Below are 27,360 nucleotides of genomic sequence, written 5' to 3' on the forward strand. Positions count from 1 at the left end.
ATGATCCCCAATTTCAGGCAGCCCAGATGCAATATTTCTGTTTTTATGGCATTAAGGAGTAGAAAAGAATGATATCCCCTGGAATGATTTAGAGTATTTTCTACAAAGTCTATTCTTTGGAGTAGGACAAACGAAGCTCCGGCTGTTTATAGAAGTGGGGTAAGTTAAAGGAGCACTGAAACTGAAGCACAAATAAGGACATGGGGTAGAACTAGTTCTTTTTATTGATGTGTAATTAACATATGGTGTTATAGGAGTTTCATGGGAGCAATATAGTGATTCAGCAATTCCATAGGCTACGCAGAACTCATGGTGGTAAGTGTGCTCTTCACTCCTTTTATCTATTTCACCTATACCCCCCCCCACAACCATCAGTTCTCTCTGTTTAAGAGTCTGGGTTTTTTTGTCTGTCTTTTCTCCCTCCCTCCTGCCCACTTCCTTCCTTCCTTCCTTCCTTCCTTCCTTCCTTCCTTCCTTCCTTCCATCCATCCATCCATCCATCTATCCTAGCTTGCCCTTCCTGCCTTTCTTTCTCTCTCTACCTCCCTTCCTTCTTTCCTTCCTTCCTTGCTCACTCATTCATTCTCTCTCTCTTTCCTTTCCTAGTTCCACATATGAGTGAAATCCTATGGTATTTGTCTTTCTTTGTTGACGAGATAAAACCTTAAACAGGTTCAATTTCCTGACTCTAAAATCATCACGAAAATGTTTGTGATATGCCTCCAGAAGAAATATCTTTATTTTCAAGAACTACGATGAAATAAGGTAACAGAAACAGACTAAAAATTTTGTGACATAAAAACAGATTTAAAAAATCTAGGATAGAGGGGCACCTGGGTGGCTCAATTGGTTAAGTGTCCTACTCTTGATTTTGGCTCAGATCATGATTTCAGGGTCGTGAGATCGAGCCACATGTCAGTACGGGGCTGTTACGGTTGTCTCTCCCTCTCTCTGCCCCTCCCCCCACCAAAAAATCTAAGATAGGATATTTTTAAGGATATATATGTGTGTTTTATATAAAATATTGTTGAAATGAGTATAGAGGGGTATACCACTCGATAGGGTTGATAAGACTGTATTGGACATGGTCCACTAGATTAGAGATGCTTTAACTTAAGTTTAGGTAGTAAAGAATGCATTCATTCATTGTTCCTTCATTGATTGTGGGGGGGACCATGATATGCTGCCTGAATATTCCCTTTAAGAATTGAGGTCTCAATTCCCCAGTCGCCCTGAGTGTTAGCTGCTGATGGATCACAGCCCAAGACTTCTTCAGGACTTGTTCTGGCTGAAGGGAGCTGCCTTACCTCAAATTATTGCCTACCTGCTCCCTGGGGACAGCCTGCTTGCAGTGACTGGTCTTTGTGGAACTACAAGGCTGATCCCTATTGTGTCTCCATTGGGAACATCTCTGAAGGGGCTGTTCTATCTCAGCTGCATCTGGCCAGCTCTGCTCCTTTTACCCTATTACATGTGTTTTTCCCAAGACTACTCTTTGTAAACGTTCGAAGCACAAATCTCTGTCTCAGGTTTGCTTCCCAGGGACAGTGACTGAAGAAATTCATCAGGTAATTTTGAGCACCTATCATGTACTAAGCATGGTTCTAGACATTCAGAATACTGGTGAATAAGACAGAAAAGGTGCTTGCCCTCATAGGGCTTGCATTCTGGAAGGGGGAGTGGGGCTGACAATATACAAAAGAAAATGTCAGGTAGTGATAAATGCGAGCAAGGACATAAAGCAACAGAACGTGTTTGAAACTGTTGCTGGTGTGTGTGTGCATGTATGTGTGTGTACATGTTTGGAGGGGAGTTCATTTCTGCTGAGAATCCTGAATAATAAGGAGCTCAGAGAGCCTAAGAAATGTGTTCAAAGCAGGTGCGGAAGGCTACTTTGGTCACCCACACTATGATTGCTAATGGGGATAGGCAAAGAAAGCCTTCCAGGATTAGGCTCCCATCCATCTTTCCAACTTTAGCCCCCCCCTTCTCCAGATCACAGTCCTCCAGGGTCCTTGGATCACTTTCTTTTCTTTTTTCCCCCCAGCTTTTCATCCTAAGGAAAACTAAATTAGGTTTATGTATTTTTTCCAGTTCTATTGAGAAATAATTAACATATATCACCATGTAAGTTTAAGGCGTACGGCATGATGGTCTGGTTTACATATATTGTGAAATGATTTACCACAATAGGCTCATCTTAGATCCATCTTCTCATATATGTATAATAAAAGGAAAGAAAGAAGAATAAAGGGAAGCAAATGTTCTCTTTGTGATGAGAAATCTTGGGATTTGCTCTCTTAATGACTTTCCTATGTATCATACAGCAATGTTAACTGTAGTCATTATGCCGCACACTATATCCCTAGTACTTATTTATCTTCTAACTGGAAGATTGTACCATTTGACCACCTTTCTCTAATCTCTCCTCCTCCTCCCCCCACCTCTGGCAACTACAAGTCTGATCTCTTTTTTGATGACATTTTAAAAAGTGATTCCATATGTAAGTGAGATGATAGATTGTTTGACTTATTTCATTTAGCGTAATGTCTTCAGGGTCCATCCATGGTGTACAAATGGTAGGAATTCCTTGTTGTTGTTGTTGTTTTTTATGGCTCATTTATTCCACTGTAAATATATACCATAACTTCTTTATCCATTCATCCATCGATGGACACTTGGGTTGTTCCCGTCTTGGTTAATTGGTTAATGTAAATAATTCTGCTATGAAGATGGGGGGGTGCAGATATCTTTTTGTTATTGTCGTTACCTTTGGATATATTCCCAGAGCAGAATTGNTAAATATATACCATAACTTCTTTATCCATTCATCCATCGATGGACACTTGGGTTGTTCCCGTCTTGGTTAATGTAAATAATTCTGCTATGAAGATGGGGGGGTGCAGATATCTTTTTGTTATTGTTGTTACCTTTGGATATATTTCCAGAGCAGAATTCCTGGATCAGATGTTAGCTCTATTTTAATTTTGGGGGAATCCTTCATACTGGTTTCCATCGTGGCTATACCAATTTACAACCCCACCAACGGTGCACATCCATGCTAGCATTTGTTATCTCTTGTCTTTTTGATAATGGCCATTCTAACTGGCAAGAAGTGATATCTCGTTGTGGTCTTAATTTGCATTTTCCTCATAACTAGTGCTGTAGAGCATCTTTTCATGTACCTGTTGGTCTTTCATCTATCTTCTTTGTAGAAATGTCTCTTCTGGTTCTTTCTCCATTTTTAAATTGACTTATTTGTTTTTCTTTGCTACTGAGTTGTAGGAGTTCTTTATAGGTTTTGGATATTAACCCCTTATCAGATATATGGTTTAAAAATATTTTTTTCCCCATTCCGTAGGTTGTCTTTCCAATTTATTGATGGCTTCCTTTGCTGTGAAGAAGCTTTTTATTTTGATGTAATTCCACGTGTTTATTTTTGGTTTTGTTTCTTGTGCTTTAGGTGTCATATCCCAAAAATCATTACCAGACCCATATCAAGGAACTTTGTTCATATGTATTTTTCTGGGGGTTAAATCTTGCATTTAAGTCATTACTTTGAGTTATTTTTTGTGAGTGATGTAAGAAATAGGTCCAATTTCAGTTTTATTTTTATTTTTAATATTTATTTATTTATTTATTTGTTTGTTTTGAGATCATGACCTGAGCTGAAATTCAGAGTCAGATACTTAACCAATTGAGCCACTGAGGTGTCCCCCAGCTTTAGTATTTTAATTGTGAATATCCAGTTATTCCAGTACCATTTGTTGAAGACACTGTCTTTTCTTCAATTGAGTAATCTTAGCTCCCTTGTTAAATATTAGTTCACTATATATGCTTTATGCTTGGGTTTATTTCTGGGCTCTCAGTTCTGGTCTATATGTCTATTTTTATGCCAGTACCATATTGTTTTGATGATGATAGCTTTAGAGTATAGCTTGAAATAAGAAGTATGATGCCCTTTGCTTTGTTTTCAGGATTTCTTTGGCTGTTCAGGGTCTTTTGTGGTTCCATATAAATTTTAGGAGTGTTTTTTTCTACTTCTGTAAAATAATGCCTTTGGAATCTTCATTGAATCCATGGATTGCTTTTGACAGTATTGACATTTTGACAATATTACTTTTTCCAATTCATGAACATGAGATACCTTTCTGTTTATTTGTGTCCATCTTTCTTTCTTTTTCTTTTTTCTTTCTTTCTCTTTCTTTCTTTTTTTCTTCCTTTCCTTTCTTTTCATTTTTTTTTCTTTTTTTTCTTCCTTCCTTCCTTTCTCCCTTCCTTCCTTCTTTCTAAGATTTATTTATTCATTTGAGAGAGATAGAGGGAGAGTCTTTTTTTTTTTTTAAAGATTTTTTTATTTATTCGACAGAGATAGAGGCAGCCAGCGAGAGAGGGAACACAAGCAGGGGGAGTGGGAGAGGAAGAAGCAGGCTCATAGCAGAAGAGCCTGATGTGGGGCTTGATCCCATAATGCCGGGATCACGCCCTGAGCCAAAGGCAGATGCTCAACTGCTGTGCCACCCAGGCGCCCCGAGGGAGAGTCTTTTTTAGGCAGACTCCACACTGAGCGTGGTGCCTGACATGGGGCTCCATCTCACGACCCTGAGACCATGAGCTGAGCTGAAACTAAGATTCAGATGCTTAACCAACTGTGCCACCCAGGCCCCCCCATTTATTTCATCAATGTCTTGTAGTTTTCAGTGTAAAGATCTTTCACTTCCCTAGTTAAATTTATTCCTAAATATACTATTGGTTTGATGTGATTGTAAATGGGATAAACTTCTTTATTACTTTTTCAGAAAATTTATAGTTAAAAACATTATTAGTTTTTGCATGTTAATTTTGTATCCTGCAACTTTACTGAATTCATTAATTAGATCCAGCAGTTTTTTGATTGAGTCTTTAGGATTTTCTACATATAAAATCAAACCATCTACAAATAGAGACAATAGAGACAATTTTCTTCTCTAATTCTATGCTTTCTATTTCTTTTTCTNGAGGAGCCTGATGTGGGGCTCGATCCCAGAACGCCAGGATCACGCCCTGAGCCGAAGGCAGACGCCCAACCGCTGTGCCACCCAGGCGCCCCAGATCCAGAAGTTTTTTGATTGAGTCTTTAGGATTTTCTACATATAAAATCAAACCATCTACAAATAGAGACAATAGAGACAATTTTCTTCTCTAATTCTATGCTTTCTATTTCTTTTTCTTGCCTGATTGCTCTAGCTAGGACTTCCATTACTATGTTTAACAGAAGTGGTGAGAGTGGTACATTTAGCTTATTCCTGATCTTAGGGGAAAAGCTTTTAATCTTTCAGCACTGAGTATGATGTTAGCTATGGGCTTATTATATATGGCCTTAATTATATTGAGATATGTTTCATCTATGCCTAATCTGTTCAGTGTTTTTATCACGAGTGGATGTTGAATTTTGTCAAATGCTTTTTCTGTCACTATTGAAATAATCCTATGATACTTTTCTCTTATTCTATGATATATCACATTGATTTACATGTTGAACTATCCTTGCATCCCAGGGATAAAACCCACTTGATCATGATGAATGATCCTTTTAATGTGCTGTCGAATACAGTTTGCTACTCTTTTATTGAGAATTTTTACATCTATATTCATTAGAGATATTGGTCTGTAGTTTTCTTGTCTAGTGTCCTTTTATGGTTTTGTTATCAGGGTAATGCCAGCCTCATAAAATGAGTTTGGAATATTCCCTCTTTAACTTTTTGGAAGAGTTTGAGAAGGATTGATGTTAATTCTTCTTTAAATGTTTAGTAAAATGCACCACGAAGCCATTTGGTCCTGGGCTTTTCTTTTTCGATGTTTAATTACTAAATCAATCTTACTAGCAGCTGGTCTCCTCAGATTTTCTGTTTCTTCCTGATTCAGTCTTGATAAGTTGCATGTCTCTAAGAATCTTTCCATTTCTTCTAGGTTGTCCAGTTCATTGGTGTATAGCTGTTTCATTTTCCATTCTTAAGCCAACTTTTTCTGTCTTCGGGGCATTATGCTTGAAGCTCCCTTTGGATGCTCTTCTACCATCTTTATCTACGTGGCCCTTTCACCCTTTACACCACAGCTCAAATGAAACCACTTCCAAGAGACCTTCTCTGACCACCCCTTTTATTTGCCATCATATCACCCTCATCACCCTGCTTATTTTATTGGTTTTATTAAACATTTACTCCACTAGCCTGTATGGCCTAGAGGAATAGATACTTTTTATGTCTTTTTAAAAAATATCTAGAAACCGAATACTGAGTTACAGGTACCATTCTAGGTACTGGGGATAAGGCAATGAAAAAAAAAATGATACAAATCCTTATCCATCTGGATCTAATGTTAGAGTGGGAGGAGACCTGTAATAAAGGAGATAATGAGATATATTAGATGGTGATACGTGCTATGGGAAAAAGAGAGGCAAAGGAGAAGGGAGGCTCTGCTGGCAGGGGGTTGCAATTTTAAATGGAGTTAGGAAGAGCTTCAGTGAGGAGGTGACATTTGAGGCCTGAAGCAAAGGAGGAAGCATGTCAGGAAGCTATCCAGTGAGGAAGGAGCGCTCATGCAAAGTAAAGTTGACACAAACCCTTGATAGTACATGCTTTAACTTAAGAAAAGCTAATTAATTCTCTTCATCCTGTTCCTTGTTGTGTGACTCGTGGCTTACAAGATCGGTAGACATTCCAGGTGAAAATTCTATTTCCCATGACAGCTTGCTTCACTGTTCAGGTTGGACGACCAGTTCTCCATTCCAAGACTTGCTGCTGCTCGCCTTTGCAGGTTGCTCATCCTAGGGTATCTGGGAAAAAGCATTTTGTCTTATTTGTATCTACTTCTGGAAGACCATTCAAAGGCAGGCCCTCCTGACAGAATTTGCAATTAGATCACCTTAAATAGCACAGCATTCTTTTTTTTATAATAATTTTTTATTATGTTAGTCACCATACAGTACATCCTTAGTTTCTGATGTAAAGTTCCGTGATTCATTATTTGCATATAACACCCAGTGCACCATGCAATACGTGCCCTCCTTAATACCCATCACCGGCCTAGCCCATTCCCCCACCCCCTCCCCTCTGAAGCCCTCAGTTTGTTTCCCAGAGTCCACAGTGTCTCATGGTTCATTCCCCCTTCTGTTTATACCCCCTTCATTCTTCCCTCCCTTCTCCTACCGATCTTCCTATTTCTTCTGTTCCATAAATTAGTGAAACCATATGATAATTGTCTTTCTCTGCTTGACTTATTTCAGTTAGCATAATCTCCTCCAGTCCCGTCCATGTTGCTGCAAATGTTGGGTAATTGTTCTTTCTGATGGCTGAGTAATATTCCACTGTATAAATGGACCACACCTTCTTAATATTGAAGACTAAGTTGCTGAGGATGTGATGTAAATTTCAGTCTTTCTCCTCCTCCCTTCTCAACCACCAAGTATTTCTGAAAGGATCTCTTTACTCTTTTTTTGTTGAATGCAAATAGAGCAATAAATGATATTCTCAAATTTTATGGGTTTTCCTAACTTCCCTATTTCAACCCTTCCTGTCAGTGGCTTAGGGGTATATTTGTCTCTGATTAAAAAGTTTGAGTTTTTCACAGGATGTTTTATAGCCAGATTGGTAAAATAGGTATGGAAGGCTCTGGAATCCCTTTCATAGGATAAACAGTGGGAGAAATAGAAGGGAAGACCAAGAAAAGATCCACAGACTTTCTTCAAGTACTGGAGGGCTTACTTGGGATGATATTATACTTTTTCTATGTTCCACTGGAATGTAGAATTAGGACAAAAAGTTGAAATCTGTGCGCAGCCAGATTTTAGCTCAGCAAGAGGAGAATCATTCTAAAAATCATAATGTTCCAACAGTGGAATCATCTGTCTCTGAGGTAATGAGTTTCCCATTGCTGAAAGCATTCAAGCTGAGATTGGATTGCTGAAAAGTTCTCAAACATTCAGATCTACTGGCAATCTGAAGGAGTGTTTCTGCATCAGATGTTGAGTTGAATAAGATGAACTTGTTCATGCTGAACTTTTGTGATTCTATGATATGAGGTAATGACTATGACTCAGTTTATTTTCTGGGTTTAATTATGAATGGAAACTCAAAGGGTAGGGCTAATGGTGTTGCCAGTCTCTTTCTTTGTGGAAGGACGTCAAGTTACTGAAAGGTTGAATGGCAAGATGAATTTAATGGAAGAATGTCCCTTCGACATCTTCCCCAGCCAGCCTGAGGTGTGAAGAAAGTGGGGCTCACCAAGCAGCAGGGGCCCCGAGAGAGCAGTAAGGCTTCAGCAGAGACTCCTCCTCCTGCTGCCTTGGGTTGCTTCATCTTCTTGTGTGACAGGAAGTTGACGTCATTTTATGGCAAGACTAGCACTGAGGAAAAAGAGCAAGATTCCCAACTGTCTCTCTTAAAATTTGTGTATTTTATTACCACAAATTTCATTTTACAGAAAACCAATCTCATCAACTTCAATTTACAGAAGGCTGGAATGGCACAATGGGAAGAGCCTTACAGGCTTGATCTCAGCGCCTCCATTGTGGTGGGTTTATGACTGGTCAGTCACTCCGCTTGTCTTCAAGCTGGAGGGGTAGTACTTCTCCATGCTACTGACGTCGGGCTTGCTTTGGACAGTGGAACAGGAGTACGAGTGGCACTTGCCATTTTGGGGCAGAAGCTTTAAAGACCCAGTTTGCACTTCACTCTCCTCTCTTTTCCCTCAGCCACAACGCTGGGCGGTGGCCCGAGGGGTGTTGCTTCATCCCGTCAGGGGTGCAGAACGAAAATGGTGCAGAGGAGAGCCAGGGCTGGCTGTGACGAGATCATGTTGCAAGAGTGAGAAAAGAGCCTTTGTGGTAAGCCACTGAGATTTGGGGGGTTATGTGTTAGAGTGGCATACTGAGAACATCTCGACTGCTACAGAAATAATTGGCTTTGTGATCGCTAGGAGATGATGTAAGTCTGTCAAAGATCATGGTGATCATACTAACAGTTAATATTAATCGATACTTTCTATGTGCCAGGCATTGTGTTCAGTGCTTTCTTCTTCACAGCACTTGACAGAAACACATATTATTTTTTAAAAAAAGATTTTATTTATTTGAGAGAGAGAGAGCGAGCATGGGGGGGAGGGGCAGAGGCAGAGGGAGAAGCAGACTCCCGCTGATCAGGGAGCCCGACATAGGGCTTGATCCCAGAGTCCCAGGACTCTTGGATCATGACCTGAGCCCAAGGCAGACGCTTAACTGACTGAGCCACCAGGCACCCTGGAAACATGTATTATTAATGAGAAACTGAGACGGAGAGTTTATGTAACTTGCCGAAGATTATGCAATCAGTGAGTGACGGAGCTAGAATTTGATATTGGTCACGACCCAGGCTGCAATCCAGGCTCTGAAGCATTTTCCTGAGATGTCGTTCCTCCTCTTCCTCTGATTCTCAGATTTCTCATCTGTAACATGAGGCTTCACATCACTTTTCCTCCTCATGATTCTGTTTTGAAAGAAAGGACTGGATGAAGAAAGGCTTTCTGGTTTTTCCTTTTCTTCCCAGAATAATGGAAGGAGAACTAAAAACAGATCCCAGAAGGTGGCTGGCTGTGGGACATTTGCACTAATAATCAGTTGCCCGTGTTTGATCTCTTTTGACCATACACGGCCATGTTGGCTCTTGCATAGCTTTGGTAAGATGAAAGCCCAGGATGAACACTGGCCTCACAACTCGGTTATGCCAGGGCCCTGAGAAAAGTCGCGTGGTCTCAGTGTTTTGGGGACGGTTGGGTCTAAAAGGATCAAAGAAACTTGTCTCCCCTTATGGTGTGAATGAAAACATGAAGCACAGAGGGCGAACTCGCTAGAAAGAAAATCCAACAAACAGCCTGGTTTGGTTGTTTCATGAAAGAGTAAGTGGTTTGGAAAATGTCATAACAAACCACAAATAGCCACAGAAATAACTGGGCACAGCTTTTACCCAGCTTGTTTAGATATCAGCTGTTCTTTCTGAAACAGTCTGAAAAAGACACCATACTTGGAATTTTTAAAGCCCCGGGGAGAGAATTGAGAGGCCACTGTTTCTTGCCCCTAGCAACCTATGTGTTTTCCTCACAAAACTGGCCATTTCCTTGTTTTTCTTTGTAAAATTACTGTGTATATATGGAGTTTTCTCTACCCACAGTGAAACGGAATCGGTCCCTTCTAAGCAGGAGTTTGTAATATTTTTATGATTAATCCTATTTTTCTTCGATTTTGGGGGGAGATAGTCTTGTGAGGTTGGGTTCCAAGTCAGAAAAATTGTCTACCTATCTGAATATTAAGTGTAAGTGATGTGTGGTGTGTGTGTGTGTGTGTATGTGTAAGGGGAAGAAAGAACTAAGAGAGAGAGGGGAGAGAAAAATATAACATTCATTGATCCTCCACTGATCCCTTTATAGGGGAAGAATTTTCTACTTTCTCTCCAAATAGTTAAACCTACTGTGGCTGTTCTGTTGCTAATCCTCTTCCACTCCTCCCCTCATCCTTCTTTCCCTTTTTCTTTTCTTCTTCTCCTCCCTCTTTGCCTTCTTTTTTGTTCTTTTTTTAATAGCAAAATATACACAAAATTTACTCATCTTAAACATTTTTTCAGTGTGAGTTCAGTGACCTCAAGTACATTCACACTGTTGGGCACCTGTCATCATCACTCATCTCCAGAGCTATTTTCATCTTGCAAAACTAAATCTCTGTACCATTAAATGATAAATCCCCAGCCCCTCCCCCCCAGATCTGGGCAATCACTATTCTACCTTCTGTCTCCATGAATTCGATGACTCTGGGTACCTGATGGATGTGAAATCATATAGTATCTGTCCTCTTGGGAATGGCTTATTTCACTTAGTGGGACGTCCTCATGGTGCATCCATGGTATAGCATGTATCAGAACTTCCTTTTTAAAGGTTGAACAATATTCCATTGCATGTATACGTCCTTTATCCAGTCCTCTGTGAATGGACACTTGCATTCCACCTATTCTAGAGAGTGAATGATGTTGCCATAAACATGGGTATATAAATATCTGAGTCTCTGCTTCCAATCGTTTTGGGTATCTGGCCAGAAGTGGATTGCTGGTATACCATTTTACATTTCTACCAGCAGCACACAAATGCCTCCAATTTTTCTACATCCAAAGAACACTTGTTATTTTCTATTTTTTAAAAAAGTAGTAGCCATCCTAGTGGGTAGGAGGTGGTAGCTCATTGTGATTGTGATTTGCATTTCCCTAATGATTAGTGATGTTGAGTATGTGTTTATGTACTTATTGGCCATTTGTACATCTTCTTTAGAGAGATGTCTATTCAGTTCCTTTGCCCATTTTTAAATTGGTTTGTTTGTAGTTTTCTTGTTGAATTGTAGGACTTGAAAAAAATATATTGTGGTTATTAACCCCTTACCAGATACATGATTCACAAATATTTTCTTCCATTCTGTGAGTTGCCTATTCATTCTGTTGACAGTGTCCTTCATGCACAAAAATTTTCAATATTAATGTAGTCTAATTTACCTATTTTTTTTTATGTTACCTGTACCTTTGGTGTCATATTTAAGAAATTACCACCAAATACAACATCAGGAAGCTCTCCCCCTATGTTTTTCTCCAAGTGCTTTCTAGTTTCAGCTCCTACTTGTAGGTCTTTGCACCATTTCTAATTCAAATTTTGTATCATCTTCTTTTAAAATAGAGCACTACGTTCTACTGATGTAACTTGTTCTGTTGAAGGCATCGCGTTGCACTGTGTGGGATTCAGACAGAGGTAACGTGTCTCCAACCTCAGGAGTTTGAAGGATGAGAACACAGTAGCCATGCTGTGAAGCAGAAAGTAGCCTAATGGAAGAGCTGGAAATAAACTAAGTCTACTCTGGGTTTTTAGAGTCACATAGGAGCTTCTGATTTTGTAATGTACTCTGTGCAGATCAAAGACTACACAGGAGAAGGTCACAAAATGGAGGATAAGTTGAGGAAGGCGTGATGGACGATAGAGCCAAAGTCCCTGCCCAGACACCGTTGTGTAGAAGGGACTGCTTTTTGGGATTTACTAAGCTCCAGATCTACAGCCATAACTGCCAGTTGGCCTTGTCCTGTTCAAGTGCCATCAAATAGTATTTGAAGGGGCTATTTTATTTTATTTTTTAAAAAGTAGGCTCCATACCCAACATGGGGCTTGAACTGATGACCCCGAGATTAAAAGTCACATGTTCTACCAACTAAACCTTCCAGGTGCCCTGTGAATGGGGCTATTTTAATTCTGGATTTTATGAAGTGACAAAGAAGGATTCGTTGATAAACTCATAGACAATGTAGGAGCACAGACATACATTCTGATAATTTCACAATAGGTCACTTATTAAAGTGGCTGAAGAAAATGTCTTTATAGTATTTCTGTCTGGATCCTTCTCTGGAGGTCCTGGGTCCACATAGTTTCTTAATTTGTTTCTTGGTTCTGTGCTGCTCCACATCAGTCCCTGTGATACTAGCCACTACTTTGGCTCTGAACAGCTATACTCATTCATTACAGGGAATTCTGAGTACCTACCTTGATATCTTTTGACATTTACAAAATAAAAATGTTATGTGACATTAACCCTTTTTATTTTATACACAACTCTTTTCACTATTTCAGATGCTTTGTGTGTTCATTGCTCCCCTAAATTTAAGCTCCATGCAAGCAGGGCCTTTTTCCTTGCAGTATCTCTAGCACTTAGAACCTTACCTGGCACATCGTAGGCACTCAGTAAACATGTGTTGAATGGATACATGTATTTGTAGGATTTCACTATTTTGTTCATGTTTAATACTGCACAGATCTGTGCAGATTGGGTTTTCGGAGTGTGTAGCATTGTTCTAAATCTGTACTTCCAAATACCTGCTACAAATGTGTTCTTCTCTGGGCCCCTCTGTGGGAGGGCTTTTCTATTTCCCTGGTTTTGGTGGGAGGGAGCACTCATTAAGAGGCTTCCTACTGTTCAAGCATGTAATCCAGCTCTGGGCACTTCCCGTGCCAGTCCATTAAATGTCTAGCTTTGACTCCACAGTTGGATTCTTTCACTGCCTCTCTGAAGTCATATGGTTTAGTTTCTTAATTTCTTCTGGCAGCCGTACATTCCAGAGCAGACTACCTGTTCTGCCAATAACCAACACCTGGGTAACTTGGACAAGTTATAAAATTTCTCCGTGTCTTCTTTTTCTCATCTGTAAAATGGGGATAGTAATAGTATCCATAACCAATACTGGTTGAGTCAGGCCTTGTTCTAAGTATGTCACATGCCCAGTATGTTCGAGGTATTGTTCTAAGTATTTTACGTGTTGAATAACAATCCTATGAAGTAGACACTGACATTAACTTCATTTCATAGAAAAGGACATCGAAGGACCGAAAGGCTAGGTGCTTCCCCCAGGGTCTCACAGATAGTAAGCGGTGGAGCTCCAATTCAAACACAGAGAGTTTGACTCCAGGGCCGACAGTTTGGCATTTTGGGGACACATCCCCTCATCAGGGGTTGATGAAGATGATAAGAGATCAAAAAAAAAAAAAAAGTGCTCGGCATCGCTTGTACCAGAGTCAGTGCTGGATAGATGTTGACTGTTCCTTTTGCTACTAACTCCTGTCCCTCTGCGACAAATACAAGGAAAGCATTCTGAAAATCACAGACACCAGATGGAGATGGCAAAGGCATAAAGGGACAAAGTGGATGAAGAGTAAATAAGGATATTTTCATTGGAAACAGTTTTCATGGAAACATGAATCCTGAGGAGGGAGTAGGACTAAATAAGCCCAGTTTTTACATAGTGAAGAAGCAAAGAAGTTTAAGGTCATTGATGGAGGGTGACTTTGAGAAAAGCCTGTGGAGGCAGTGGCAGTTCTTCATGTCACGCCCCCGAAGGAAGGGGGAGGGTGCCTAAAAATGGGGGATCGCTTCCACCCTCTGCTCTGCGCACACCAGCCCTAGGGAGAGATTTCCATGATGGAAGTGCCAGATGAGTGGGAGTATGGGCAGGAAGGACAGTTGTTCCAGTTCCTGAATAAAAAGTCCCTACGGTTTGTTATCCTCTTTGTGTTTATTGTGTCCTGCAGGAATGTAAGGTCCTGGAAATTTCAGCCGGAAGAACAGAGGTGATTTCAGAAGGGGAGAGGCAAACTACCGGCATTAAGTAGATAAGATGATAAGATATGGCACCCTGGTGGAAAACAAGGAAATATATTTAAAGAGTTATAGGCTTTTCCCCATATATTAGGACAAGAACTATGGATAGGTCATGCTGTGGCACATTATTGAGAGGGTCGGGAGACCCGGGAGATGGCACACACAAAAACATACAAATTCTTTCAAAACTTAAGAACATAAAAATGAAGACATCTGGCCTTACATAGGACACCTCAGAGCTAGAAAGTTCCTTGTTAGGAACAGGGGGAGAGAAAGTTGACAAAATCTAAATGCCAGTAGAGAAACTTGAGGAATTAGGAAGTGAGAGAGACACAGTGTTTAAGTTTGGGAGATGGGGTAGGATGACGTCAAAGTGCTTTTCTTTGTGCTTTCATGTCACCATCCCTCTTCTCAGGAGACTAGAACTTCCTTGGACAAACATTTCCTCAAAGGATCGGCTTGTTTAGTCCTTGGAGGAATGTAAACCATGGTAAGAAAACAGACGGGAGATCAAGGTGGTCATAACAGAGCAGAGGATGAAGGATAACCACCTATCTTTTGCTTTAGACCACGCAGGTGTTTCTAGATATAATGTGCCTATGATTGTCTGAGGAGGTTGTTAAAGGCAGATTCTGATTCATTCAGTGATGGTGGTGGTGGCCTGACTCGTGTGTGTGTGTGTGTATGTGTATGTGTATGACAGAGCATGAGCGAGAGCCAGACAGAGTCAAAGAGAGAGAGAAATAGAGACAAAGACAGGGAGAGACAAAAAGACAAAGAGAGACAAAGTTGAACTCCTTTTAGTGTAGCTTTGCAATTTGAATGAGCGACAGAATACAAAAAAGGAGAGGAACAGGAAGAGTGGGAACATGGTAGCAATTAGACAGTGAGACCAGCACCCCAATTTGATATTACGTGTCCTTTCTATTCATTACATTATATAACCTATAATGTACTAAGAAGAAACTTTGCAAGAAGATAGATTTATTTTGGCCCAACCTTGAGATAGGTTTCTGAAAACTCCTGCGTTAGAACAATATTTCTCAACTTTTTTTCAGTATCCTTCTCTCACTATCACTCAAAGAACATTTTGAGATAGTTTTTCCCCTAAAAGCTTCCTCATAAAATTTTAATACCATAGTTATATTGCATATCTGTTATGTATTGTATGTATTCCTGTGTTTTATCCATAATAACGGCAAGATTTTTTTGGCCCTGCTTCCTCCAACCCTAAGAACCAATTTCACACCCTTGGCAGTGATAATCACCTTGTTGACTGTGTGAGTTAGAAGGTTGCACATCAGAGTAAAAGTATGAAAGCACTTACAATATGTTTTATGTTTATGTAATAGAGACACAGTGATGCAGCTCGCTGTCTCCCCCCAGACCTCATCTTTTCTTCTTCTTAAGTAAACAACTGGTTACTTCAGCAAATTTTTAGCTAAGTACAACCAATCAGACGAGAGGACTATATATTTCCCACCCTCCACGACACTTTCCCTTCAGCTAACTGCACACAATGACAGTGAGCTAAAGAGCTACTTTTCTTAGCCTTTCTTATGGATTCCCTTTGGCCACCTAACCAAATTATGGCCAATGAGCTATAAACACTGGGAGAGAAATAAATGTCAATATTAAGCTCTATATTTTGAAGGTCTCTGTTCTCATAGCTGAACCTAACATTGATAGAAATCTCGTTTTCATTGCATCCTAAATTATTAATTATTAGATCTGTATAATTAATTGACATTTATCAGGCTGCACTCCTTACAAACTTTTCAGGATTTTTTCCTATGCCCTTCTTTTGTGTCTACCTCCGTAATTTTAATGACTTGCATTAAACATTTGTACAGAGGTGCAGACAAAAATCAAGACGTTTTGTATGTATAATATTTGCTACAAGTTGTGGTGGCTGCAATGAAAGTCTACTCATTTTGAACTTATGACGTCTAGTCTGTGTGTAATTGAATTCTGAGTAAGGGGAGTTCTCAGCTAGGATTATGGAATACTCAGGAGTGATCGGGAGGTGGTTGAAAGAGAGAAAGGAGAGGGAAAATGATGAGATAAAGTCAGAAATAAAAAAATCAGGGTGCCTGGGTGGCACAGCGGTTAAGCGTCTGCCTTCAGCTCAGGGCGTGATCCCGGCGTTATGGGATCGAGTCCCACATCAGGCTCTTCCGCTATGAGCCTGCTTCTTCCTCTCCCACTCCCCTGCTTGTGTTCCCTCTCTCGCTGGCTGTCTCTATCTCTGCCAAATAAATAAATAAAATCTTTAAAAAAAAAGATAAAAAAATCATTTATGCTTTATCTTCATTTAGAGGAGAAAGTGAAAGGATGCAAGGGAATATTTGGAAATCCACGTTGGGTTCCTCTTGACTAGCAGGAAAAACAAAATTTCAAAGGTCAATGTAAGTGTCAGAAGAAAGATTCAAAAACAAAAACCCTTAAGAAAAGAACGGATTCCAGCCACAGTCTTGGTTGTGCTGATTTGAAGTAGGGATTTGTCCATGGACAGGGAAGCCCCTGTGAGACTTGTCACCTATAGGCTCGGTACAAGAGCCTTCAATTATTTAGCTTAAGGATACGGGGTAAGACTGGGTGATGGACACTGGGGAGGGTATGTGTTGTGATGAGCTCTGTGTGTTGTGTCAGACTGATGAATCACAGTACCCCTGAAATGCATACATACATATATATATATACACACACACACACACACACATATATATATATATATATATATACACACACATATATGTGTGTGTGTGTGTGTATGGAGAATACGGGGTAAGAGGGGCGCCTGGGTGGTGGCTCAGTCAGTTAAACAACTGACTTTTGGTTTCGTCTCAGGTTTTGATCTCAGGGTCTTGAGATTGGGCCTGCACTGGGCTCCATGCTCCCTCTGCCCCTCCCCCACTCTCTCTCAACTAAATCTTTAAAAAAAAAAAGGGGTAAGACGTCAGGAACTGGACTTTCTTAAGTTGGATTTTTTTTTTTCCTGGGAATTTGATTGTGAAGACTTTTTTAGTGGTAACCAGCCAAATGACTCACAGTGAAATACAAAATTGCGCAAAAAAAATTGTAGACATTTGGAGGGTTTTTCTTTTTCTTTCTTTTTTTAAATTAGTTTTGGAGGCAGAATATAGTGATTCATCAGTTGCATATAATACCCAGTGCTCATTACATCGAGTGTTTTCCTTAATGCCCATCACCCAGTTACCCCCTCCCCTCCAGCAACCTTCATTTGTTCCCTAGGTTTGCCTCCGTCTCTGCTTTCATCTTATTTTATTTTTCCTTCCCTTCCCCTATGGTCATCTGTTTTGTTTCTTAAATTCCACATATGAGTGAAATCATATGGTGTTTGTCTTTCTCTGGCTTATTTCACTTAGCATAATACCCTCTAGTTCCATCCATGTTGTTGCAAAAGGCAAGGTTTCACTCTTTTTTGATGGCTGAGTAATATCCCATTGTGTGTGTGTGTATATATATATATATATATATATATCAATCATATCTTCTTTATTCATCTGTCAATGGGCATCTGGGCTCTTTCCACAGTTCAGCTATTGTGGACATTGCTGCTATAAACATTGGGGTGCATGTGCCCCTTCGAATCACTATGTTTGTATCCTTTGGATAAATACGTAGTAGTGCGGTTGCTGGGTCATAGGGCAGCTCTATTTTCAAATTTTTGTAGACTTCTTGGAGATTTTAAAAGAAATAACACACAACAACAAGGCGAGAGGCTGGTTGCTTTGTAAAGCTGGACTAAGAGAAAACATTTGACAGGTTGGAGCGTTTGCTTAATTTAGGATGTGATACCAACACACGGGTTCTCTTCCCAGGTCGTGAGTCATACAGGGAGAAAAGCTGTCAGGCGTGGTATATGGAGAGTCTGTGTGGCAGACATTGTTAGGATCTCATCAGTAGCTACTCCCCTCAACTTCCTTGTTAACCAAACCCGTGTTTTGATCAGAGAGGCAAAGGGCCCTGGCTATGTTGGTTATAGAGCTCCATTTCCCCTTTGTCAGATTTTCGCTCTCCCAGCCACTCTTGCAGCCAGGAGTGGTCCTGTGACTCAGTTCTAACCAATAACCTCTCACTAGAAAATTGCTAGGGAGCATTTGTGGAAGTATTTTCCTGTTTAGATAAAAATGCAAGGATTTGCAAGAGAAAACTTTCTCCCTTTGCCCATGTCCCCCTGCTTGGTATGCTGGTGTGATGGTGTGTTAACTGGATCTATATTGGCAACTTGTGACCTTGTGACAAACAAGAAGATAAAAAGCTTACATAGGGAGGTTGATGGAGTTTAATTCTGTAAGAAGCCTATTTTGTTTGGAGCCTGGGTTTTGGAAGACATTATTGAGCTACTAACTTACCCCACGGCTGTTCAGAGAGGTAGGTGTTGTAGGCTGCTGATGCAGTGAGAAATAGAACATAGAGAAAACTAACTGGGATGGCAAGATTCCCTTATATGATGCAGGAAGTCCATTTTGTACCAAGATTACCCTCTTTCCCAACTAAATGATGTCAAAAGAGGTGAGCCGGCAGTTCTGAGCTCCTGTGAATTAGTGGACTCCTTGTTTGACACCGAATTTGGACATTTTTTAAAAAACTTTTTTAGTGGAGTACAGTTGACACACAATGTTACATTAGTTTCAGGTAGGACATATTCTTGAGTGATAGAACAGGCATTGGAGAATCATTCACCCTGGGTTCATGTACACGTCTTTAAATTTTTTTTTTTTTTTTGCCAATTTGGCAGTAAGTGAAGGGCATAGTAAAATGAAACTAGCCAATTCTGAATTGTTCTCACCAATCTTTGAATCCATACCAGTCTTTGTGATCTTTTCTAATTTAAATATGCTCATGGTTTAAGTCTCTGAGAGCTGGGTTATTTGTTACTTGTAGGCAAAAGCATACTTGGTGAATGCCAACAGGAATTCTAACCAGACTGGTAGATTATAAAAGAAATAAGGACCATACGGGGTAGGGGGGATGACAAATGTCCAGGCAGTCTCATCTTATATGCTGACGATGACAATCAAAGAAAAATTACACAAATGAACAAGAATGATGTATACAGATGTAGGAGGGAAGATAACATGTAGACATTTCCAGCCATGTCCCGGCATGGGAAGTGGTAGGAGTTCAATATGGCGGCAAGAGAGATTCGGAAGATCGGGGTTTAAGACTTGTCTCCAGTGCTTGCTAATTGAGTGACTATTGGTAGATAGATCACCTCTGTGAACTTCAGATGTCGTATTTGTAAAAAGCCCATGATAATTTCTACTTCTCAGGTTGTTGTGGGATAATTTGAAATAGCATATCATCAGTTTATGCTCCCCAGGACACACTAGATTCTGAGCAATAGAGGAGAATAAGCTGGTGAAAATACAAGATTCTTGGAGCCTTTGAGAAAGTCACTTAAACATCTTTGGACTTACGTGTCCCAATCCATAAAAATTAAAGGTCTGGGCTAGATTTTTTTTCCCCATTTTCTAGATTTATACATCTGTTTCTAAATATATAAGAATAAATTAAGTAGGGAAAAAAGAGGAGAGAAGGAGGAAGAGAATGACGCTTATGGGAGATTGGCCTTTCAGGGAAAAAGAGGGCTATAGGTAAATTCTATCTTTGTGTTCTCTTTTGATCTTTCGATTTTCACGGAACCCTGGTTGTGTCCCACCTCCCAGTGATTTTTTTGGACGGGGAGCTTCAGAGCGGGTACATAAAGTGAGCAGAAGGGAGGAGCAAGGCTGTGGCTCATGTTCCAAGTCTTGAGCTGGGAGGGAAGAAAGCTTCCTTCATGAGTCTTGTCTCACGTGTGTACACACTACAGTGTCACCCCTGGACGAGGGGGCACTGAATTGGGATTTTAAATCTCTCTTTTGGATCAAGGTGTGGTCAAGTGTGGTGACACTGCATGTGGTTATTCTGACACCTGAATATAGATTCTCTCCAGTGTCGTGGGAACTGACAGGAACTTTAGGGTGAAAGAGAGTGAGCGAGGTAAGCTGGGAGGCAAAAATACAGCTAGGGAAATTTTTGACAAGGGTGTTGTTGGATGTGCAAGTAGGGAATGAAAAGAATCAAGCCATATTGAACCCCGAGAGTGGGAGACTGTGTGGGACAATGAAAGTGGTAAAATCTATGACTCTTTCTGGGGATGACTATCTCGGATAAAAGATGTGAAAGGATGCTTTTACTCCAGAGTTGTGAAAATGTACATTTTTCTCATGCTTCACATTTATTTCTCCAAAGTTGCTAACTTTGGGGTACCCGGTATATTCTCCGTATTGTAGGCTCATCTTTAACGCTCCATTCTATTTCAGCCCCTAGATCTACTCAGTTCTATGTCCCATCCCTCTTTTGGTGCCGTTACTGCTATTTCTTACCATGTGGTCGGAAATTCATACCTCATCACTTCTGTCTGGTTTATGCCAGAGGCCATCAAATTTATCTCTCTGTCAGCAAGATTTGCCCTCCAATGACATCTGTGGTTTTAACACTGTTAATAAGAAAAAGTATTGCTCTAAATAGGCTATAAATATTAACTTGTTCAGTCCTCCAAATATCCCTGTGAAGCGGGTGTTGTTGTTGTTGTTATTATTATTGTTATGCCCAATTTACAGATAAAGACACTGAGGTTAAGTGACTCACCCAATGTCACAGAACAAGGGCTGGAGCCAGAATTGAAATCCATTCTTCCTGACTCCAATGCTCGCTCTCCTAACCACTGCACTGCTCCTTTTGTGAAATGCTGTTTTCATGATTTTTTTTTTCCTGCTTCAAAACCTATAATGACTTGTTCTGGGATTAATAGATTGATTTTTAGGATTATTTGGACACCCTTTGAACTGACACAGTTGTTCAGAAAAGGACCCCACCCATTCAGCCTTCCTCTCTCCTGTTGCCCAAACTCACAGCGAAGGTGGCAGCTTCATCCTCGAGGCTGTGACTTCACCACACAGAGAATTCCCAATTCTCTCCTCTTAGGGATCAACCCGGGCTTCCAGATAGTAATTTTTGACCTCCCTGGATTCCTATAGGATCTGAAGGCCGTGTTCGGTAATGCAGAAGTTGATTCAAGCATGCTCAGTTTTCTTTGTTTCTTCTTCTAAAGCTGTGTCAAGGACTGTCTTGCCTTATGAACTAGGTCTAAGATTCTCTAAGGCAAGAGCCAGGACCTCTAAATAAATCTGAGTTTTTCCAGGACCCTCACATTTTCTCAGTTATAGCAGGGATTCCTAAGCTCTTGTCCGGTGCCGGAGTTCCGTCCTGTTTCTGGATGTATTAGAACGTGAGACAAAGTGCTGGGCAGAAATAGATGGGCACGAAGCATGCATCGGTTTGACTCATCCTCAAGTCCTGCTAAAATAAACCAAAGACTAGGCTTTCTGCAGGTTGATTCGACATTTTTGAAGCCTAGAAGGATTGTAAATGTTTAGCTTCTATTTTCCACCATGGAAAAATGAAAGATAAGAATGATTATGTTGGCCGAATTTGTCTGTCAGTCAGCACCCCTTTCTGGTTTCATCTGCTTTGTTAACAGCCCATAGCTCAGGGGAGCAGGACTGGACTGTTTGTGCAGGAAAGGTGTTGATTAGATCTGGAGTGTGTGTCAGATGTCAGGCAGCCCAAACCCAGGAGGTGACCTTGAAAAATGATAGAGTTCTGTAGGTCAGCTCATCATGAAGTGAGCCTGTGATTGGCTGTCTCCAGAACTAGGCTACGGGATGGGGTGAAGAGTAGGCAATAGGAACGAGTACGGAAGGAGATGGGGTTGTCAGTAGAGGTAGGGGGAGAGGGACCGAGACAGAGACAGAGGCAGAGATTGGGGGAGATTGAGAGACTGAGAATAGGAAGAATAGCCAGCTTGACAGCTGCCCACATTCACAGTAGCTTTTTATTCCTTTGAATATACATTCTGTCATTAAATTCATTTAATTAGCCCTCTGAGAGTCAAGAGATACAAATCTGCCAGTACAAACAGCACTTTACATTAAAAACAAACTGAAACTCTCCTTTCCTTAGAGTTGTCTGTTAAGCACCCTGTATCTTACATTAATTGTGGTTCAAGAGAGAACATTTTATTAGATGTTTTCTTTCTTTCTTTCCTTCCTTTTTTTTTTTTTTTTAACTCTAAGTATTTTAGAACAGGACTTCAAAGAATCTTGCAGGGTAAAAGAAAAAAAATCCCACAACTCATGATTTATGAAGAAAAAAGAGTTTTGTCTTTAAAGCAATATCTGATGCAAGTAGAAGCCAAGTGACCTTAATCACCATGTGAATAATTCAGTGAGGCAAATTAACTGCAACAGGAAAGCATTGGGTCTAGTGTGGTCTTCTCTAGGCATGCAACTCATGATATGAGACCTAATCTCGGAGCAGTCAACGGAAGGTTCTGAAATCTGGTCGTCACAGTTAACAAATATTTGTTATTCATTGTCTAGATGTTCCTACATGAAGCTGTCGTAAAGCATTCTGGTCACTGGGTATTGTTATTCCCTCGCTTCTATGCACCCCTTTCTCCTAGAGCAGGCTTGCGGACCATTCTTTCAGCATTTGCTTTTCTTTGGCATCAGAGTAGGAGAAGACGAAAGGAGCATCAAAATGGCCGGCATGGGGCTTGTCACTTTCACGCAGGGTTCAAGTTGCCTAGCGTGCTCCAACAGATTGAGTGTAATAAATATTTGTTGAGGCCACTACCTTGTCACAGACTTTATGCCAGAGACTGCAGGGCAGTTAAAGACACTAAAATACTGTCATGTGTTCAAATACCTTATCAAAAGGCGAAGACAACAGGTCTGCCCACAGAGCACTGGAATATAAGACAAAGGGATGTGTGCCTTAATAGTAGCCCAAAGAAAGGCAAAAGGATAGATGAAAACACACATGGAAAAGAGTCTCTGAAGGGAGGGGATTTTAGGTCTGCAGAAGAGGATGGACTATTCACATTTGAGGATGAAGGAAGGTAGGAGGGTGTCACATGAGGGGAATACGGAATAAGTTAAGTGTCTGGAGGCAGAGGAGAGTACGCAGAACTATGTATCAAATTTAAAGATTCTTTGGATGGGTAGACACAGTGCACTGACATTGAAAGGCAGAACTCTTTGTGAATTGTGACTACACAGGAGAGAATGCTGCCTTATAAGGCCAAACAGTTGCACGTGGGGACAGGGGACTGGTTGATTTGAATAATTATATAGCTCCAAAGCATAGCGGCTGTCCCTAGTTGGTTAGTACGTGGCCCAGGGATGTGGGAATGTCATGAGGGCTCCAGTTGGGGTGTATACTTAATTGTCCCGGAGGGAGGGTGCCTGATCAGGGAAGTGTTTTGTGGGGGCCTTGGCAAACTGCCCATGAAGGGGAATCGAGAGTTTTTAGAAGTGACTTCAAAAGTGAGTCAAGACAGCACTTTTGAAATATGTTGCAGTGTGTGTAAGCCCATTGCACGTAGCTTGATGAGGTTGGAGTGGTAAAGGTGGGAGGCATGAGTTAGGACATGAGGTTATAAAACTAGATTAAGACCAGACCTTGGGAGAACCTTGAAACTCCCGCTAATAAATGATGTTCTCGTAGTAGCGTAAGAAATGGGATCTCGGGGCACCTGAGTGGCTCAAATGGTTGAGCGTCTGCCTTCGGCTCAGGTCGTGATCCCAGGGTCCTGGGATCGAGTCCCGCGTTGGGCTCTCTGCTCAGCAGGGAGCCTGTTTCCCCGTCTGCCTCTCCCCCTGCTTGTATTCTCTCTGCCTCTCTCTCTCTCTCTCTCTCTCAAATGAATAAATGAAATCTTTAAAAAAAAGTTAAAAAAATAAACTCTTTAAAAAGAAAAGAAATGGGATCTACTTCAGGAAATTATGTAGATATCAAGGGGATGTGCTATATTTACCCATAATTTTAATAATTTACCTTAAAAAATGGACATATTAGGTGGCAAAATATTGTGAGGAATTCCATAATCCTAAAGAACATGATTTGATCAATGAGGACAGGGCATGTTATAGCAATAGTATAACAAAATGTAAATATTTTGCAATGCCTATTATGTATCTAAGAGATAAGATGAAGTTGCGAGCAGAGAAACTCTCATCTGAGAGGCTCAAAACTTCATCTTTGTGAATGCAAAAATCATTATATTCGCCAAGTGGAATAATTGTTCATGTGCTTTTCGTAACCCTATTTGAAAATTACCATGTGAGAGTCTATCGAGCACCCAAGTTTCTAGGTAAGTTGTGGACTAATAACTAGTTTCTGTAAAGGCATAAGGAAGTTTTGGAAAATCCGGAATTGTTGATGCATGCTGATATTTACCATAAGGGGATGAAATGCAAATTTGAGTTCAACTAAAAATATGCAGTGGATGTCATGGTGCACCGCCCCCCCGCCCCTTCGGGACTAACGTGTGCTCATTCCCTCAACTGCTAGGAGTGTTGGCCAAAGATTGCTCACAATTGCGTCTCTCCCACAGGCTTCCTTGGCCTAAAGGAGTGGCCTCACTCAAGGTTGGGTTCCCTGCCCAGAGACAATTCCCACCCTCTGACTGGTTGATGCCAAGATACAAAGACCTGCCCCCTGCCTCATTAGGGGATGTGATGGGTAATTTTATGGGTTTGACAGGGCAGCTATGGATGGGGTGAGCAGATATCTGGTTAAACGTTATTTCTGAGTGTATCTGTGAGGGCGATTCGGGAGGAAATTAGCATTTGAATTGGTGAATTGAGGGAAGCAGATTGCCCTCCCCTATGTGGGTGGTCATCATCCAATCAAACCACTGAGGGTATGAATAAAACAGAAAGATAGAGAAAGGGAGAATTCTTTCTCTCTGCCTGATTGCTAATATAGGACATCAGTCTTCTCCTGCCCTTGGGCTGGGACTTACGCCATCAGTTTTCCTGGTTCTCAGGCCTTCTTGGTCCAGAACTATACCACCAACTTTCCTGGGCTTCCAGCCTGCATGTGACAGATCATAGAATTTTTTAGCTTTCATAATCACATGAGCAAATTCTTCCTTACAGTAAACCAACGTCTCCTCTCTCTCTTCTATCATTCTTATTGGGGATAGGATCTATATTTATCTATCTATCTATCATCTATCATCTATCTATCTAGCTATCTATCATTTATCATCTATCTATCATCTATCTATCATCTATCTATCTGTCCTATTGGCTCTGTTTCGCTGGTGAACGCTGACCAATACAAAGGACGACCCTGAGGGGCCATCCTAGATCTAGTGCTTCTGGCCAAATGGGTCAGCAGGTCAGCACTTCAAAGAGCATCCTCCAGTAAACACCGTGCACTCAGGTCTTCATTGCATTGCACTGCAGGGAGTCCAACCAAAGCAACGCGTATCTAAAGAACAACTAAACAATTCCATAAATGATATATATATTCTGAATTTTCTTCCATTCCAAGTGGAGAAATGGTTTGGGAAGGAGAGAACATGTACAGATTTTTCAAAATTGTATCTATCCTTCAAAATAGAAAAAAATTCACTGTTATTTGAATTATTCCAGACCACAGAAAAGGAATAGATTCTTTTTTATAATGCTAGCATAACTTGAACACTAAAATTTGATCATTATAAAAAAGGAAAAGCTATAATTTCCTATAACAATATAGACCTAAAAATTCTGCGTAGCATATAACAATTGATTTCAGCTGCATATTGTGAGAACAGTATAATATGACCTAGTAGAGTTTATTCTAAGACCATAAGATTAGTTCAATGTTAAGAAATCTATCAATGTAATTTATTACATCAACAAATTAAATGAAGAAAGTCAATGATTATATCAATAGATGGCTGAAAGGCATCATAAAATTTAACAGCCATTCCTAATAAAAATCCCAAGTAATTTAGAAATAAAGGAAACTATTTAAATATGATAGATGATTTTTACCAAAACCCAATAGCAAACATTACAATAAACCATGAAATGCTGAAACCATTTCCATTAAAAAATAGAACTGATTTCTTGTTAAATTTAATGTGTAGTGAAATTGATCACACCTCTCCTTCTACTCCCACTGGTCTAGGACAGACCCCTAGTGCAGTTATTGCAAGGAGGTATTTATTTATTTATTTTATTTATTTTTTTTTTAAAGATTTTATTTATTTATTTGACAGAGATAGAGACAGCCAGCGAGAGAGGGAACACAAGCAGGGGGAGTGGGAGAGGAAGAAGCAGGCTCACAGCAGAGGAGCCTGACGTGGGGCTCGAACCCATAACGCCGGGATCATGCCCTGAGCCGAAGGCAGACGCTCAACCGCTGTGCCACCCAGGCGCCCCTGCAAGGAGGTATTTAAACATCTCTTTCTCTTAAGACTGACTTCTTAGAGGTAGGTATAGTCCTTACAAATTTTTGTACCCTTGGTCTCTGACATAGTTTCTGGCACAAAAAATTTCTTGAAGGCAGAAGCAATTGAATGAATATAACAGTAGAATATTGAACTTTATGGATGGCCATTTCCCCTTCCCTGTAAGAGAATTGTGTCAGTTTGACTTACAGACAAGATGCCAAGCCTGTCCTTTCACAAGCATAATTTGCAAGACTGTTTTTCAAAAAGTCCAACCAAAGAATTCTATCTGAATCGGAGAACAGAGACTGATGAGCCTATTATACTTATTAGTATGTTATCTTTCCTTGAGACTTAGAAATTTCATAGGATTTGATCATGATCATTTTGAAACTCGAAGGAGTTTCATGGAAGCATGATGGTTCTGGGATTTATTGACCATATGTAGAAGTTGAACTGTGAACAGCTTGGAAATGCTATAGTGCAAGTCACTTAGTTTGAGTTTACCTACCTTAGAAACCATAACAATATTAAAAACAAAGAAATGAAACCCCCAAAACTACTTGGGAAAACTACTTGGGAAATGCTTCTCTAAAAGGAATTTTAGTTTTATGTCTTTCACACCTCCTAAAACCAGATTTTCTTTTAATAATTTTTTTCTTTCAAAATTCCTATATATCTGATGACACCCACACATCTCACTTCTCAAGAACCCTGAGTTATTTCACTTAGTGTTAATGGGGCAGGCTCCTTTGCCCAACCTCACTATTCCCTACTTAGAAGCTAATGTCTCCTGTTGCTGTGTCTTTCTCTCAAGAGATAAGAGATATATGGCACTGAGATGGAAGACAGAGGTTAGATATTCAGGATT

At 40.4% G+C, this 27,360-nt stretch overlaps 2 long non-coding RNA genes across 3 annotated transcripts in view; both read left to right on the top strand.

Annotated features, from left to right (window-relative positions):
• On the top strand, positions 1-26,345 carry LOC109488523. Of its 2 annotated transcripts, none has more exons than XR_002141515.1 (3): positions 1-159; positions 8,732-8,863; positions 26,319-26,345. It is a non-coding gene; the product is annotated as an uncharacterized LOC109488523 (long non-coding RNA). The 2 variants fall into 2 exon arrangements; XR_004621769.1 differs by lacking the exon at positions 1-159 and adding an exon at positions 254-315.
• Positions 1-27,360, top strand: part of LOC117796969 — a 119,822-nt gene that overhangs the window by 65,213 nt on the left and 27,249 nt on the right. The window lies entirely within an intron of this gene.

Source organism: Ailuropoda melanoleuca, chromosome 17 (genome assembly GCF_002007445.2).
Source record: "Ailuropoda melanoleuca isolate Jingjing chromosome 17, ASM200744v2, whole genome shotgun sequence".
Classification (NCBI taxonomy): Eukaryota; Metazoa; Chordata; class Mammalia; order Carnivora; family Ursidae; genus Ailuropoda; species Ailuropoda melanoleuca.